We start from the raw sequence: 15,384 nt of genomic DNA, 5'->3' as shown, positions 1-15,384 counted from the left end.
TAGACGGTGGTCACTGTCAAGACTCGCTGGGTATTACTCTGACAACTGTTACCATTCTGCTCCTTTCTTCATCTGAGATGACATAATCAATTGGCTTCTCTCATGTTACTTTCTGTCCTAACCAGATTTCTATTTTTATCTTCAAGTGCCTTTATGGTATTCATTGGCTTCCTTTTACCTCTGATAACACTATACAGTAGTTTCTTATTGCCTTTGCTGTCTTCCTCCAGTTTCTGAGTGAATATATTTCATGCCTTAGTCTTTTCTTCTGTAACTGTTCTTTTAATGTCCAATTTTTTTGTTTACCCTAAACCGAGCGCGCTGGTGAATTTCGTTCACCAACCTGCGTATTTCATCTGTAGTTTTTAGTTCCTAATTGCTACAGCCATCGCGCTGCTAGTACCTTCCAGCGAAGTCTTATCGATACTCTCAGTGTAGCAGTATCTGTTCAGGAAGTTGTACGTGTCACGCTATTCGACCTTGACTCGCACTTGCCGTCATTTGGTGAACTTTGTCCACCACGCGCCGGGAAATGTAAGTAAAATTGTACCTTAGACGTTCTTGGAGTTTCATTGTTTTAAAATGTAGACTATAGAGGAAACAAAGAACCTCCGTGGCTCAGACGGCAGCGCGTCGGCCTCTCACCGCTGGATACCGTGGTCCAAATCCCGGTCACTCGATGTGAGATTTGTGCTGGACAAAGCGGAGGCGGGACAGGTATTTCTCCGGGTACTCCGTGTTTCCCTGTCATCTTTCATTCCAGCTACACTCTCCATTCTCATTTCATAGCATCTATCATTCATTAATAAACCACTTTGAGAGTGGCGACCCCATCGTACTAACAGCCTATATCTGCTTCATTCATTACATCCCTGACCCGGTAAATGACTGGAAACAGGTTGTAAGTTTTCATTTTCAGAGGAAAAAAAAAGTAACAATCTATTTTTATTGTAGGGCGAAGTTCGTGAAGGATGAAGACATACAAACGCTGTTACAGGAATTATCTGATGAGGAGGAAGGATCTGAGGGGCTGAAGTTAGTGATTTTTCTGATGGTGAAGATGAAGTGGTAAATTATTCAGACATTGATCATGACAGTAAGAGTGAACGAGAAGCTGATGTAGAGGTAGTTGATAGCTATGAACACGACGAACTAGAGAGGGATTTTTCTTTGGGAAATTTGAAACAATGTGGTGCACTACTAACTTTTCAAAGGCTACCTCTAGGATTGAAGAGTCTTTCGTTTCAACTCATGAATAAGTGTTTGGTTGAGCGAGCTAAGCTAGGAACACTGCCTCCGGATATCCAAGCAGTGTTATCCCCATACCATCAGGAAGAAACATCAAAAGAAATAAAAGTGCCATCGAAGATAGGGCAATGCATTCACTGAGAGTGGAAACAAAATCAAGTCCCCACAATGAAGTGTAATCAGTGTCATAACTTTGTGTGTAAAGCACACTCTAAAAGATGCATTAGATGTGTAAGGTGTGAGAATAATGATAATGATTAATGAAGATTGTTAGAAGTGTTTCATTTTAAGTTCTCATGATTTAAGTATTCATCGGTTTCAGTTCTATTTTCAGTCTTCAGCCCATGAATATTTATACCCGTTTTTATTATATGTATGCACTGTCACTTATAATTTGTGTTGTAATTATTATGTCTAAGGATTATAAAGCACATAATGAGTAGCAGTATCAGTCGTGTAAGAGTTAGTACTTCTTAGTGGATCTGGTTTAGTATTATATGTGACGGAGTGATAATATATTGTGAAATATTTTCAAATAATGTGGGAGCTGATAAATTACGTTAGTTAAACTGATCGGCAATATTAGGCCTAAAGTTAGGCATTACCTGTGGAATGGAAAGAAATTCACGAGGGTGAATTCGTGTGCAGCCTTAATTTGTACCGACTGCTATCAGAAGGGATCTGGTATTTCCTTTCACGTGTGAGTAGAAATTGAACTGTTAAAAACTAAGAACGCATGGACATGAAATTTAGGATATTTAGGCTTCTTTTTCTTGTTTGCCTTTTTCCAATTCATCGGGGATAATTGTTTAGAACTAAGAAGCTGTTCTGAAAAATACTACATATTTTTTCATACAAACTGTGTAGCGGTATTGCAAATTTGATAAACCTGGGCCTAGAATCCGTAAGATATGATTGATACAACTTGATAAAACCTAAGTTCATTACAATATTGTTCATCCTAGTATGCATTAGAAAACGCTAATCAAATTAACTATTCACTATGATATTAATCTTTTTTGTTTGCTAGTGCTTTACTTTCAGTTTCATTTTATTTTCTTTCTGGTGTAAATCATAGTACTCATATTAGAGAAACATTAGAACGCACTTTCAATTTTTATGTGCTTAGATAATGTTAATTCAGAATGAGTCAGTAAAAGCAGTAGGCCTAATATTTAAGAAAATAACATTATGAGGAGGGTTTTACATTTTGAATGACAACATTCTTACTTAAGCCTAACCGGGCGAGTTGGCCACTGTCGGCAACCCTGAAGATGGTTTTCCGTGGTTTACCATTTTCACACCAGGCAAATGCTGGGGCTGTACTTTTAATTAAGGCCACGGACTCTTCCTTCCAATTCCTGGGCCTTTCCTATCCCATTGTCGCCATAAGACCTATCTGTACCAGTGCGACGTAAAGCAAATTGTAAAAAATAAAACAAGCCTAAACTACGCAGAGACACTATAATCCTAGGCATTAATTTCATTTTAAGAAATACACAATAGAAGACTAGCACCAGTGTAACGAATGTCAGGCAGCATTTACCTAAATCCAAATCACACAAACATGATAATTTAACTTCTACTCATCCGATTTCATATCCAAACCAAACCCCATGGCACAACAGGCCCGAAAGGCCATGGCCTACCAAGCGGCCGCTTCTCAGCTTGAAGGCCTGCAGATTACGAAGTGTCATGTGGTCAGCACGGCGAATCCTCTCGGCCGTTATGTCACCGTTAGATAGCTCCGCAATTAATGTAATCACGTATGCTGAGTGGACCTCGAACCAGCACTCAGATCCAGGTACAAATCTCTGACCTGGCCGGGATTTGAACTCGGAGCCTCCGGGTAAGAAGTAGACACGCTACGCCTACACCGCAGAGCCGACATTTCATATGCAGAAAATTTTAAAACATGTATCTGGTTGTTTTAGAAAGATTTCTGCAGTCTGCAGATAATTGAGTAAAATTTGCTGTAATGACTTATCTGAAAGGAATCAAAAGCTATGTACCTTTCATAGAAAGGTTTTATTTCACAGATTTCCTTTTCTGTTGATATTGAAGATTATTGTTATCTGTACAGGAGTTTGTAAATATTTAATTTGTGTGTTCTCCAGTCTGCTGAGGGACAGATAATTTTTATCTCACGATATGTAATCATACTTAAGTTGTAGACCGCTTGTTGGACATGTCTTCATATTTTCAATAAAGCTAAATAATTGTTGATCCTAGGTTTCTCAAGAGACAGATTGCCACGTGATTCTCGTCCTTTGAGTCTGGCCTTCTTGCCATACGTACAATGTTCAAACACATCAGTTACAAACATGACCCTTATATTAAAATGAGCGACATGATCATTTTCGTGGTACCGCTAGTGTATTTTTGTAGTAGTGTATTTTTCAGTCTTCTTATTCAGTCTGCTAAAGGTTTCCGTTTTAGGTGAGCCACCTATAGGCTATCCAAAGGATGTGTAGATTGTTCAGTTTTTATACATAAGTATATTTTAATATTACCACAGTCTTGACATTATGTATATTTATTGCGTGTGTACACGGTAGTCGGTGTAGGCTGTCATTCATTTATAATTTTCATGTGTGCGAAATGTAAGTTAAAGCATGAAATGAATTCCATACGATCTCCGCGTCAAGCTGAGGAGCGCCCGCAACATGGCGGTACGCGCATGGACATGTCTTCCCCAGTCACACGCTTCTGCGCAGCCAGCGGTGTGAGGCCTTGGGTTAGTCTTACTCCTCACGGCCGGCTGGATCGCTCGCTACGCTGAGCTAGCTAGAGCGACGCATCAAATCGGCCGTGTATCTTACTCTTAGTTCCATCATGCTTAGCCTACAAGGAATACAAAGCCTGCCCAATAGCCACTCATAGCTGTCCGCACTGGGGATGCTATATTTGCCGCTACAGGCGCTGCAATTCAACCTCACATGAACACTTCGGTTGGCGGTTTTTCTACACGTTGTATGCTTACTGGTGACGTTTACTACGAAAGTTGAATGTTAATATTGATAGAAACAATGAAACTCAATAATGATTTTGTTTTTCCCGAATCCTTGGCTGAATAGTCAGCGTTGAGGCCTTCGGTTCAGAAGGTCCCGGATTCGATTGCCGGCCGGATGGGTGATTATCATCACGTCTAATTAATTCTTCTGGCTTGGGGACCGCTGTTTGTGTTTGTTGATATAGTGATTACTAGACCTCAGATTTTTAGGTGCTAAAATGTTATTTTAGCTGCCTAAAACAGACTGTCAAATGGGTTCTACAATATTTTTAGGCAGCTGCAGTTTTACGTACTACGTATCTTAATATGCATTATTTAAAACACCGTGCTGATTTTGCAAAATTTATAAAATTCGTTATGGGGAAATATAAAACATGTTTCACTCACCTGTTGCTGCAAACGTCGCAGAATATAATTTTACCATCCGATGTGAAACGGGTAAACTCTTGTAAATTGAGGATGAATTGGAACCTGACACTTTCGGCTTAATTCACACACTGACCAAATGGGAAAAGGGTATTGTTAAAATACGTCAATCATATTACAATGGTGTACTGTTGCGTACCGTGTTGTGAACAAGGCTCTAGAAATAAAGTTCCTGAAACTAGTTTCCATGAATTCCCTTGCCAAGAACCAACTAGGGAATTATGGATTAAAGCAATAAGCAGACAAGGTATGGTACTGTAAATACGCAGACCATGTGTCGGCAAAAATTAGGTTACTTAATATTATTGCTCCTGTTCTGATGATAATCATTTCCTTATTCTGTTGTGTAAGTGGTACCAACGATAAGTTATGGAACCCTAGTGACCGCTCAGTCGAGTGCTGCAATGGCATATATTGGAGGGTATTTGGTAAGAGTTGTCGAAGACCACATGCCATGTCAAGAGTGTGTTGATAAAATTAGTAGTGTCCAGAGTCCATTTTCACTAACGTCATTAATAAAAATCAAGGACAGAGCTGGTCTCACGTCTCAGGTATCCAAAGCCAAGTTTTGTTTCACTGCTGATGAAACTGGGGCAAGTAAGGGACGAAATGTTATCGGTAACGCTGGGCAGTCCAAAAATAGCACAAACATTAACCAAAATACTGATGCCACGTATTGCTAAAAATCCTATTCTACAGTGTGGGAAAAGTGATCATCTGAGGAACAAAGCAGAATAATACTGCAGAAGTTTCTGCACTCCTCTGTCACTAACTACGCTAATGGCATGCCAGATGAGTATCGCCGAGAATACTTCTCGAGAAGAAAATATCAAGGAAAATAGTTAAAGTCGTTCATTTTCACTGAAAATCTACGGTGCGGTAGTAAAAATATCTAGTGCAGACCTTATATCCTTTTAAATACCAGATATAAATTTCGATAGTTTTATGTGTTATCTGAAATGAACACAGCTGAATTGAACTCCTAGGGGTAAAAGGTGAACATTTATTATTTTCTACTTCATTCTGCTCAGTAACGTATATAATATACAGGAAGTATAGTGTAGAGGTAAATTTGTGCTGGTTTTAACTCCCGTTACCAATGCTACTGAATGCCTGATGTGAGGTGGTATACTAGCGCTGCAGCGGTCAAGAGGCGCACTGCCAGGCGGACACTGTTTCTGAAGAGAGCCGTTGCCTACGAGATATACAAGGCCGGGAAATGGATCGATAGAAATGCGGGTTGCAGGTAGTTTTACGAACGTCCGCTAGAGGTCTGGACATCGTGCTATGCTGCTCGCGCGAAATACATCCACTTAATAGTACATGTTGGTTTTTAAAGACGTAGAAATCTACAAATAATGAAGTTAGGACCACCTAAATGTGATTTCGAGTGATTGGATGTAAAGTAAAGCACATTTAAGTGGTCGAAACAGACTTTCAACGTATTAGGTCGTGTTACGTACATGTAGTACGTGTTAAAGAGATGTTGAGTACAGAACAAAAATGGCCAGCCGGACACCAGTGGGATCCGAACCCACAACCTCCCGATTTCGCGTCGGTTGCTCTACCAATTGAGCTATGGTGGCCTAGGCCAGCTTTGTTCTGTTTGAAAGGATCTGAGCTACAGGTCTGGCACTGCTGCTAGCACACTGTAGAGTGCGTTTAAGTCGCCCGTTGTGGGGCATGTCAATTAATATTGAATTTTCGCGACCGCATTGTAATCGAAACAGACTTTCAACGTATTAGGTCGTGTTACGTACATGTAGTACGTGTTGGAGGGTATTTGGTAGGAGTTGTCGAAGACCACATGCCATCTCAAGAGTGTGTTGATAAAATTCAATATTCATTTACGTGCCCCACAACGGGCGACTTAAACGCACTCTACAGTGTGCTAGCAGCAGTGCCAGACCTGTAGCTCAGATCCTTTCAAACAGAACAAAGCTGGCCTAGGCCACCATAGCTCAATTGGTAGAGCAACCGACGCGAAATCGGGAGGTTGTGGGTTCGGATCCCACTGGTGTCCGGCTGGCCATTTTTGTTCTGTACTCAACATCCCTTTAACACGTACTACATGTACGTAATACGACCTAATACGTTGAAAGTCTGTTTCGATTACAATGCGGTCGTGAAAATTCAATATTCATTCACATTTAAGTGGTATTTGGAATTATTTTAGGCGAAGTCAAGTGCAATATATAATAAAAGTAATACATTAAAAATGTCTTACTATTATCACTGCTCGTATCTCTCACATTTTTAAGAAATTCCAACTTAAAGGCTTTGTCCTTAAGTTCTCTTCCAAGTCATAAGCATCTGTATTGTATGAGTTTCATTGTAGAGTATTGCTTTTAAAAGTTTTCTAATGAGAGTTGCAGTCATTACTCTCTGATCACACTCGTCACATATGAATGCCTCAAATGAACTTTGGAACAACAAAAACGTTAAGTTTTAAAACTAAATTCGTACTTCCCACATAACGTAATGAGAGACACGTAAAATTCAACATATTTTGCAGGAAGTAAATATTTTTTTTGAGGGGGTAGCGTAATGTTCCACGATCTTTCATCCTAATGAGGCACATCAATGGACTGTCAGTAGTGGCCGAGGATATCTGTCCCAACCATGATTCACAGTTGGAATTTTCTTCCGCAACTCGAAAAAGATAACCACATATCATGGCCAAGGAAGACAACTCCAGAGTGACAGGTTTTTCTGAAAATACATGGTGTCATTCTTAATATCAATAGCATCTAAGATAATATAAAACTATCGCGCGAGTTGGCCGTGCGGTTAGGAGCGCGCACCTGTGACCTTGCATCCGGGAGATAGTGGGTTCGAATCCCACTGTCGGCAGCCCTGAAGATGGTTTTCCGTTGTTTCACATTTTCACACTAGGCAAATGCTGGGGCAGTAGTATAATAGGACAGTTCGGCCGCCACCACCACCACCGGCTCCCAGAGGCCTCCTCCACCACCAACACAGCCAGAGGCCTCCCAGAGGCCTCCTCCACCACAGCCAGTTGCCTCTTCCAGTGCTGCCAACTTAACCTAACTAGCGCGAAATTTGAATTGGTAAACAAAGCCACGTGCATTTTTTGACAGCCGCGTGCTTTTTGACAGACAACAACGCATCGCTAACCTCAGTACTGCCATCTTGACGGGCCTAAACCTCAGTGCTACCAACTTAACCTCACTAGCGCGAGATTTGAATCGGTAAACAAATCCACGTGCTTTTTGACAGACAACAACGTATCGCTAACCTCAGTGCTACCATCTTGACGGGCCTAAATTTTAGTGCTGCCAACTTAACCTAACTAGCGCGAGATTAGAATCGGTAAACAAATCCATGTGCTTTTTGACAGCTGACATCCGCCATCTTTTATCAACAGAGCACAGTGCTGCCCTCTTTAGCTACTTACCTTTGAAATGTGGTGGCGGATAATTTGAAAAATGCTTTTTGATAGCAGCCATCTTTAATCGACAGAGCACCGTGCTGCACTCTGGTGACAGGCAATTCCACGTGACAGCAGCCATATTTAATCAAGAGAGCACAGGGCTGCACTCTATGTGGTGGCGGCAATTTGAAAAATTTCACATGCTCTTGTTTGGAAACAAAGCCACGAGCTTTTTTGACAGCTACCATCCACCATCTTTAATCAAGAGAGCATCGTGCTGCACTCTCTAGTTGAAATGTGGTGGCGGCAATTTGAAAAATTCCACGTGCTCTTGTTTGGAAACAATGCTACATGCTTATTTGACAGCTACCATCCGCCATGTTTAATCAAGAGAGCACCGTGCTGCACTCTCTAGTTGAAATGTGGTGGCGGCAATTTGAAAAATTCCACGTCCTCTTGTTTGGAAACAATGCCACATGCTTATTTGACAGCTGCTATCCGCCATCCTTAATCCATAGAACACAGTGCTGCCCTCTTTAGCTGAAATGTGGTGGCGGATAATTTGAAAAATGGTTTTTGACAGCAACCATCTTTAAACCAGAGAGCACCGTGCTGCCCTCTTTAGCTAGATACCTTTGAAATGTGGCGGTAGGCAATTCCACGTGACAGCAACCATCTTTAATCAAGAGAGCACCGTGCTGCCCTCTTTGTGGCGGTGGCAAATTCCACGTGCTCTTGTTTGGAAACAAACTCACGTGCTTTTTTCTGACAGCTGTCATCCGCCATCTTGCATCACAAACCTCAGTGCTGCACTCTTTAGCTAGATACCTTTGAAATGTGGTGGCGGCGAATTCTATGTACTCTTGTTTGGAAACAAAGCCACGTGCTTTTTTTACAGCTGTCATCCGCCATCTTTAATCAATAGAGCACTGTGTTGCTATCATGCGGGCAATTTCGTCAGCTATTATCCGCCATCTTTAATCCACAGAGCACCGTGCTGCCCTCTGTAGCAGCGGGCAATTTGAAAAGTTCTGTTAGCTGTCATCCGCCATCTTTAATCAAGAGAGCACCGTGCTGCTATCTTTAGCTAGATACCTTTGAAATGTGGTGGCGGCAAATTGAAAAATTTCACGTGCTCTTGTTTAGTAAACAAACTCACGCGCTTTTTGTCAGCTGTCATCCGCCATCTTACATCGCAAACCTCAGTGCTACACTCTTTAGGTACATACCTTTGAAATATGGTGGCGGATAATTTAAAAAGAAAAATTTTACAGCAGCCATCTCTCGACGCTAATTGCACAAGATGGTGGTTATACACGACTCCTTAAAGGTGCTTATGCAAGATGGCCGCTATACATAGGTTCTTGTGAGACTCCCTTGGGATGCTTGCGCAAGATGGCGGTTATACAAGGCTCCTTATGAGACGTCCTAGGGATGCTTGCGCATGATGGCGGTTGCTCTTATGAGGCGGCTTAAGGGTCCTTGCACAAGATGGCTAGAGACACCCTAAGGATGCTTGCGCAAGATGGCGGACGCAAGATGGCGGCTATACACGACTCCTTATGAGACGCCTTAAGGGTGCTTGCGCAAGATGGCTGCTGCTCTTATGAAGAAAGCTAGCTTAGAGGCTAACGTGTCATGCTAGTTCGATTCATTAAATTTGGGACTTAAATATAAAATGTTAAATATCTCGACAACGGTGCATCGTAGAGCAAAACGGACAAAAATTTTCTGCCCAATACCTCGGTTCGCAGTATGAGGAACATGATAGCATAAGAAAAACATAGTCTAATGATGAGATCAACGGTTCGGCTCCTACTTAGGCCCTTTGGCATTCGCTCTCTTTTAGCTTGTATTGAAGCAAGTCTTCGTAACATGATCAGGTCTAGCTATGGTAGAGAGTATAACGAGCCGTGCAGGTTCGATTCATTAAATTTGAGGCTTAAATGCAAAATGTTAAATATCTCGAAAACGGTGCATCGTAGAGCAAAACGGACAAACTTTTTCTACCTAATACCTCGGTTCGCAGTATCAGGAACATGATAGCATAAGAAAAACATAGTCTAATGATGAGATCGACGGTTCGATTCCCACTTAGGCCCTTTGGCATTGGCAGCTATCTATTTCGACAAGATGGCGGCTATACATAGCTTCTTATGAGACAGCTTAAGAGCGCTTGCACAAGATGGCTGCTGCTGTTATGAGACGCCCTAGGGGTGCTTGCGCAAGGTAGCAGCGGCAAGACGGTGACTATACACAGCTCCTTATGATACGGCCTAGAGGTGCTCACACAAGATGGTGGCTGCTCTGATGAAGAAAGCTAGCTTTACATCGTGCAGGTATCTTTACAGCACTAAACCTCATACCTTTGAAATGTGGTGGCGGGTAATTTGAAAAATTCGACGTGCTTTTTCTTAACAGCAGCTATCTTTAGACAATAGCGGCTATACATAATCTGTTAAGGCCTCCTCTTATGTCAAGGCATAGCTCTATCGAACAAGTTTAAACCAGCATCGGGAAAGCTAGAGTAAGAACGTGCTGCAGTAATGACGTCATTATGCATGTTTGAAAATCACAAAAGAAACATAACAAGACTAGAATCGAACACTGCACTCTATGCCGTTAACTTTATCATGTGATCGGAACATTGATTGAAGTGTTTAGAACACTAAATAAGTGATCAAGACTAAAATAGAACACTGTACTCGATACAACATACCGGCTCTACAACTAGAGGCGGTGTTAACACCCTATGGAAGGGAGAATGTTGGGAAATAATCTATACGAATATAGCTACTCGATCGACTATATACTACAGATGGATGACTTAGGTGAGGGTAAGCGCTTACTTAATAATACCTACACGTCGTAATTCATGCTCTATTTCAAAAATATCCTCTTTGTACTGTGTGTAACCAGCATCATGATAGGCTCTTAGCAGTTGTAAACGTTTTACGAGTACGTTGAGGTCTTTACAGTATCTTATATCTACATAGGGTAACAGAGACTTGTTGTGAACTTTGAGTCTATATGCAGATAGTTGATGTGTAGGAACTTGTTTTGATGTAATACGTGCTTCAGCAGTAGCATTTCTAGGTACAAACTTAACTTGTTTCGATTGCGATGAAGCGTTGAAATTTCCTTCTTCTTTACCTTGCATCGCTTCTTGAGATATTTGCACTGCGACAGAACGTGTAGTAGGCCTAGGAAATGAAGTAAAACCATCAAGCTGTAATGGCAATGAGACATTAAGATTTTCTTCTTCTTCTACTCTCCCTTTACTACTGTTTTGATCAACATCATTATCCTTATTATCATAATCATGATCTTGCCTCTCTTTACCTTGAAGTTTGTGATTAGTAACAGAACTTGTAACAGGCCTAGACAACAAGGGAGAATTAAAAATCTCTCGCAGAGGTGTACTTTTTAAACATAAATCAGTGTTCGCTTGAATATGGTTGAGCTCTTTGTATTTTGTTCCCGAAGAAGCTACATTACACGCGGCTTCATGACGTTGAGCGTTGTATGCGTTCTTGAACTCTCTTCTACAATGTTTGCATTGAAAAATTGTCCTACATGATATCTCATGACGTCTCTTGTGATAGCTTCGGGAAAATCCTTTTCCACACTCTTCGCAAATATAGCTAGAAATAGGTTTTTTATGACGGACTTTTATCTTCTGCTAACAGATTCTTCTTTAAATCTACTTGACACTTGTTACTCTGTACTTCGGTGATGCGAACAGCTTAGCGATTAACAGTAAACTAACACAAAAACGTATAACCAAGGTAGCAACAGTAAGGTTTAAGCCCATCAAGATGGAAAGAGTGAGGTTAGCAATGTTCTGCTGTTGAATTTTTAATTCCGCACTATAACATGCATAACGTGGCAGCCTTGAGGTTTACCGCCGTCAAGATGGCAGCAGTGAGGTTAACAACCCTCTATTGTCCTTTAAAGTGAGGTTAGGGTCCGTCAAGACGACAATTGCGAGGAGTGTATGAGTTAAAGCTGTGTATGTGTCATTAGTGAGTTTCCCTTCGGTCTGCGACATGTGCCAGATATCAATGTAACTTTTCAAAGTTTGCAAAAAGAGGAGTTTGGTGTCATTGGCCCCATAAATAGGGTTTGCATCCTCATTTAAGGTGTATGTTCCCTTCATAACATGCTGAACATTAACAATATTCCACCATTTAGAGATTAATTTTAAAAATTGGATGGTACCCTCAGAGATAACCATACCCTAATTTCGTAGCATCTCTAAGGCCACAATATTTTTAGGGTCAAAAATACTCATAGCTAGAGCAACGTTCTGCCTCTCAATAGCTGTGGGATACAAACCCTTCCTGGTCAAATTTGGAGCTAGCTTTAATAACATCCTCTTCTCAGAATGAAATAGGTCTCTCAGGTCTGAAAAATTAGCCTGCATGGTTGTGAATTGGCATGTCGTCTTACCTTCAGGAATGTTCAACATGTTCTCAATAAAATAATAATAATAATCGTATGGCCTCAACTACCGTGTGCAGACATTTCAATTTGACGCCATCTGGCTGTCTGCTTGTCAATTTCGACGTTCCGTTTTACTCTAGGCTCACTAGATGGCAGACCGAGTAAACCGAAACTCTCTTGAGCGTCTATGGCTGAGATTTAATTAATTTTGTCGGGTAAACACCAAATGTGTCACCAGAGATCTTTTACATGCCGACATCGTACGACATGGAGTGTCGAATGGACTTTCTTCCGCCCTTCAAAAATCCGACTACCTCTGCCGGGTTTGAACCCGCTATCTTGGGATCCGGAGGCCGACACTCTACCGCTGATCCACAGAGGCAGCTATGTTCTCAATGACAGTGAATGTCTGTTTAACATTTGGGATAACAAATGATTCACTGGACCTGTTTAACCAATTATTCCGAATACACTTCAATAAATGCACGTTGTCAAAGAGAATAAACAGAGACTTAGAAGGATCAGCTGGATTAGGGACACAAGTTTTTAGGATCCCGCCGCTTAATAGCTCAAACATTTTCCTATTTGTTCGATGATTATCAGAGACTAAGCACACTACATCAAAGTTTAGTTCATTCATAACTTTGAGAACATCTACTGTTAGTTTCAGTAGTGTCTCAGCATTCATGTTTTACTGGGAAGAGACCTATGACATCCTTGTACTTTGAATGTAAGGATGAACACATAAAAACCTCCATAGTGGTGGCTGCCTCAGACTCAGACCCATTTTCAGCAATTCCTATTATCTTTCCTGCTTTATATGTCAGCTTGCATTAACATAAATTTCATCCATCATGACTGTAACAACTTTATCCTCATCATTCAAAAGTTTAGACTTCTCCATTAAGAAAGATTTTTGAGAAGATCCAATACCACAGCCTTTTGGACCTATTCTACCTAATAATTGACGAAGATATACATGATGAGGTAGGGTCATAAGGTTAGTTTTACGAATGGACTGATAGGCCCCTGGATATGAGTAAGAAATTGTGGCAGCCCATATAAGAAGCTCTGACGAATACTGTACATGACTTACTGCAGACAATTCCAAAGGTTCTAGAGCAAATTTAATTTTTCTACATCTTACTATATCCAGATCACTGTCAAGAACCAAGGCCTCCTTTAAAAAATTCACTAGGACAGAAATTCTATCATATGTGGAAACATGTTCATCACTGTAATTTGAAAGATGACTCACCAAATTATCCAGCTTACTCCACCTATTACACTTCAGGTCATTGTTTCCTTCACACTGCAGTATACACTTGAACTTCTCAGTAGGCACACACAGATTCTTATAAAATACTTTAACATCTAAGGAACTCGATACTTTGAAGCACACATTCATTGATGGCACATCGTTAAATTTACCACCATCATCTATCTTAATAAAAAGAACACTACTTTCACTCTTAATTACTGTGAATGGAGCCACCTGTTTGCTGTCGAGAATTCTTCTGAAGTCTTCAAAAGATGGTATTAAATTCTGCTCACACCACTTAGCAAAATCCTTCTCCTCCCTGTCGATCACTTGTTGTAATCGTTCTTCTGGATTTCTCCTGCCTTTGGGGAGCCTAATTGTATGGTAAGAAGGTTGATTTGGGAAAATTGTAGGAACTGCATCAGGAGTTAATTTAGGAATTTTACGAGGGATACGAATAGGCTCACCATTTTCGGTTGGAAAGAGATCTTCCCTAACCACAAATTTTGGTTCGAAATGTTTTACACATACAACAGTTTGGTCTTTGACTTCCAAATTTTCCCGATGAATATTCCTTATCCATTTCTCCTGTAAATCTCTAACTTCAGGGAATTTAAAAGTTGAAGTATCCGCAATGGTATAGTTCGATCTACAACCAGGAACACAGCAGGACCATTTTGTGAAATCTTACAGTACGGCAATATATACACAATTACATACTAACAGTACCACTATACACACTCCTAACAATGCACCATACTAATAAACCGTTATAGATTACAATTTCACCAAATATATAGTTAATACTTTAATTACTCGATCAAAATAACACTTTTAACACAATGTAAACACAGATATGAACCAACCACATGTCTCACACGCTCGCCCACGAAGTCGCCATTTTCCTCCCAATCGATAGTAACATTAAGGTCTGATATATTGTAGTCGGTCTTGTAGAATAACATAGAGAGGCGGAAACGCTGCCTGGATGAACCTAATAGAACGAACGTCCGCCATGTTTCCTATGGTCACACAAGCAAAGGGGCATGGCCTTTAAATGACGAAAAGTGTTAAAAATGCGCATTTTACTGTAGAATCGCTGGGGGAGAATTAAAGACCGTCGCCGAAAGCGTGAAGCATGAAAGCGAATACCGCCACTTCATCATATTGCGGCACGAGGCCAACATCACGATCGGTTGATTGTAGGGTAGTTCGATATCATCGCACAGTGGCATACGAATAGGCCTCGAAATCGGAACAAGAGCGTTACCCTGCTTGGACATAAATATTTATGACAGGAAACCTTAAAATCACAGGGACCTACTAGGTTACAACCTCATTCTGTTCATATTTTTAAAATTATTGCATCCTCATGAGTGCTGTGTTCCTTTCTTAATCTGTTTACCCTCCAGGGTTGGTTTTTCCCACGGACTCAGTGACGGATCCCACCTCTACCACCTCAAGGACAGTGTTTTGGAGCGTGAGACATTGGGTCGGGGGATACAACTGTGAGGGAGGGCTGCACCCTCTATGCTGAACAGGGGCCTTGTGGGGGGAGAAGGAAGCGGCCGTGGCCTTAAGTTAGGTACCATCCCG

At 41.0% G+C, this 15,384-nt stretch overlaps 1 non-coding gene across 1 annotated transcript; it reads left to right on the top strand.

The window, feature by feature from the left end:
• The first annotated feature begins 6,637 nt into the window (after positions 1-6,637).
• On the top strand, positions 6,638-6,714 carry TRNAS-CGA (transfer RNA serine (anticodon CGA)). Its single transcript has one exon. It is a non-coding gene; the product is annotated as a tRNA-Ser (tRNA).
• Positions 6,715-15,384: the final 8,670 nt, after the last annotated feature.

This window comes from Anabrus simplex, chromosome 3 (genome assembly GCF_040414725.1).
Source record: "Anabrus simplex isolate iqAnaSimp1 chromosome 3, ASM4041472v1, whole genome shotgun sequence".
Lineage (NCBI taxonomy): Eukaryota > Metazoa > Arthropoda > Insecta > Orthoptera > Tettigoniidae > Anabrus > Anabrus simplex.
This window is presented reverse-complemented; position numbering and strand designations above follow the sequence as displayed.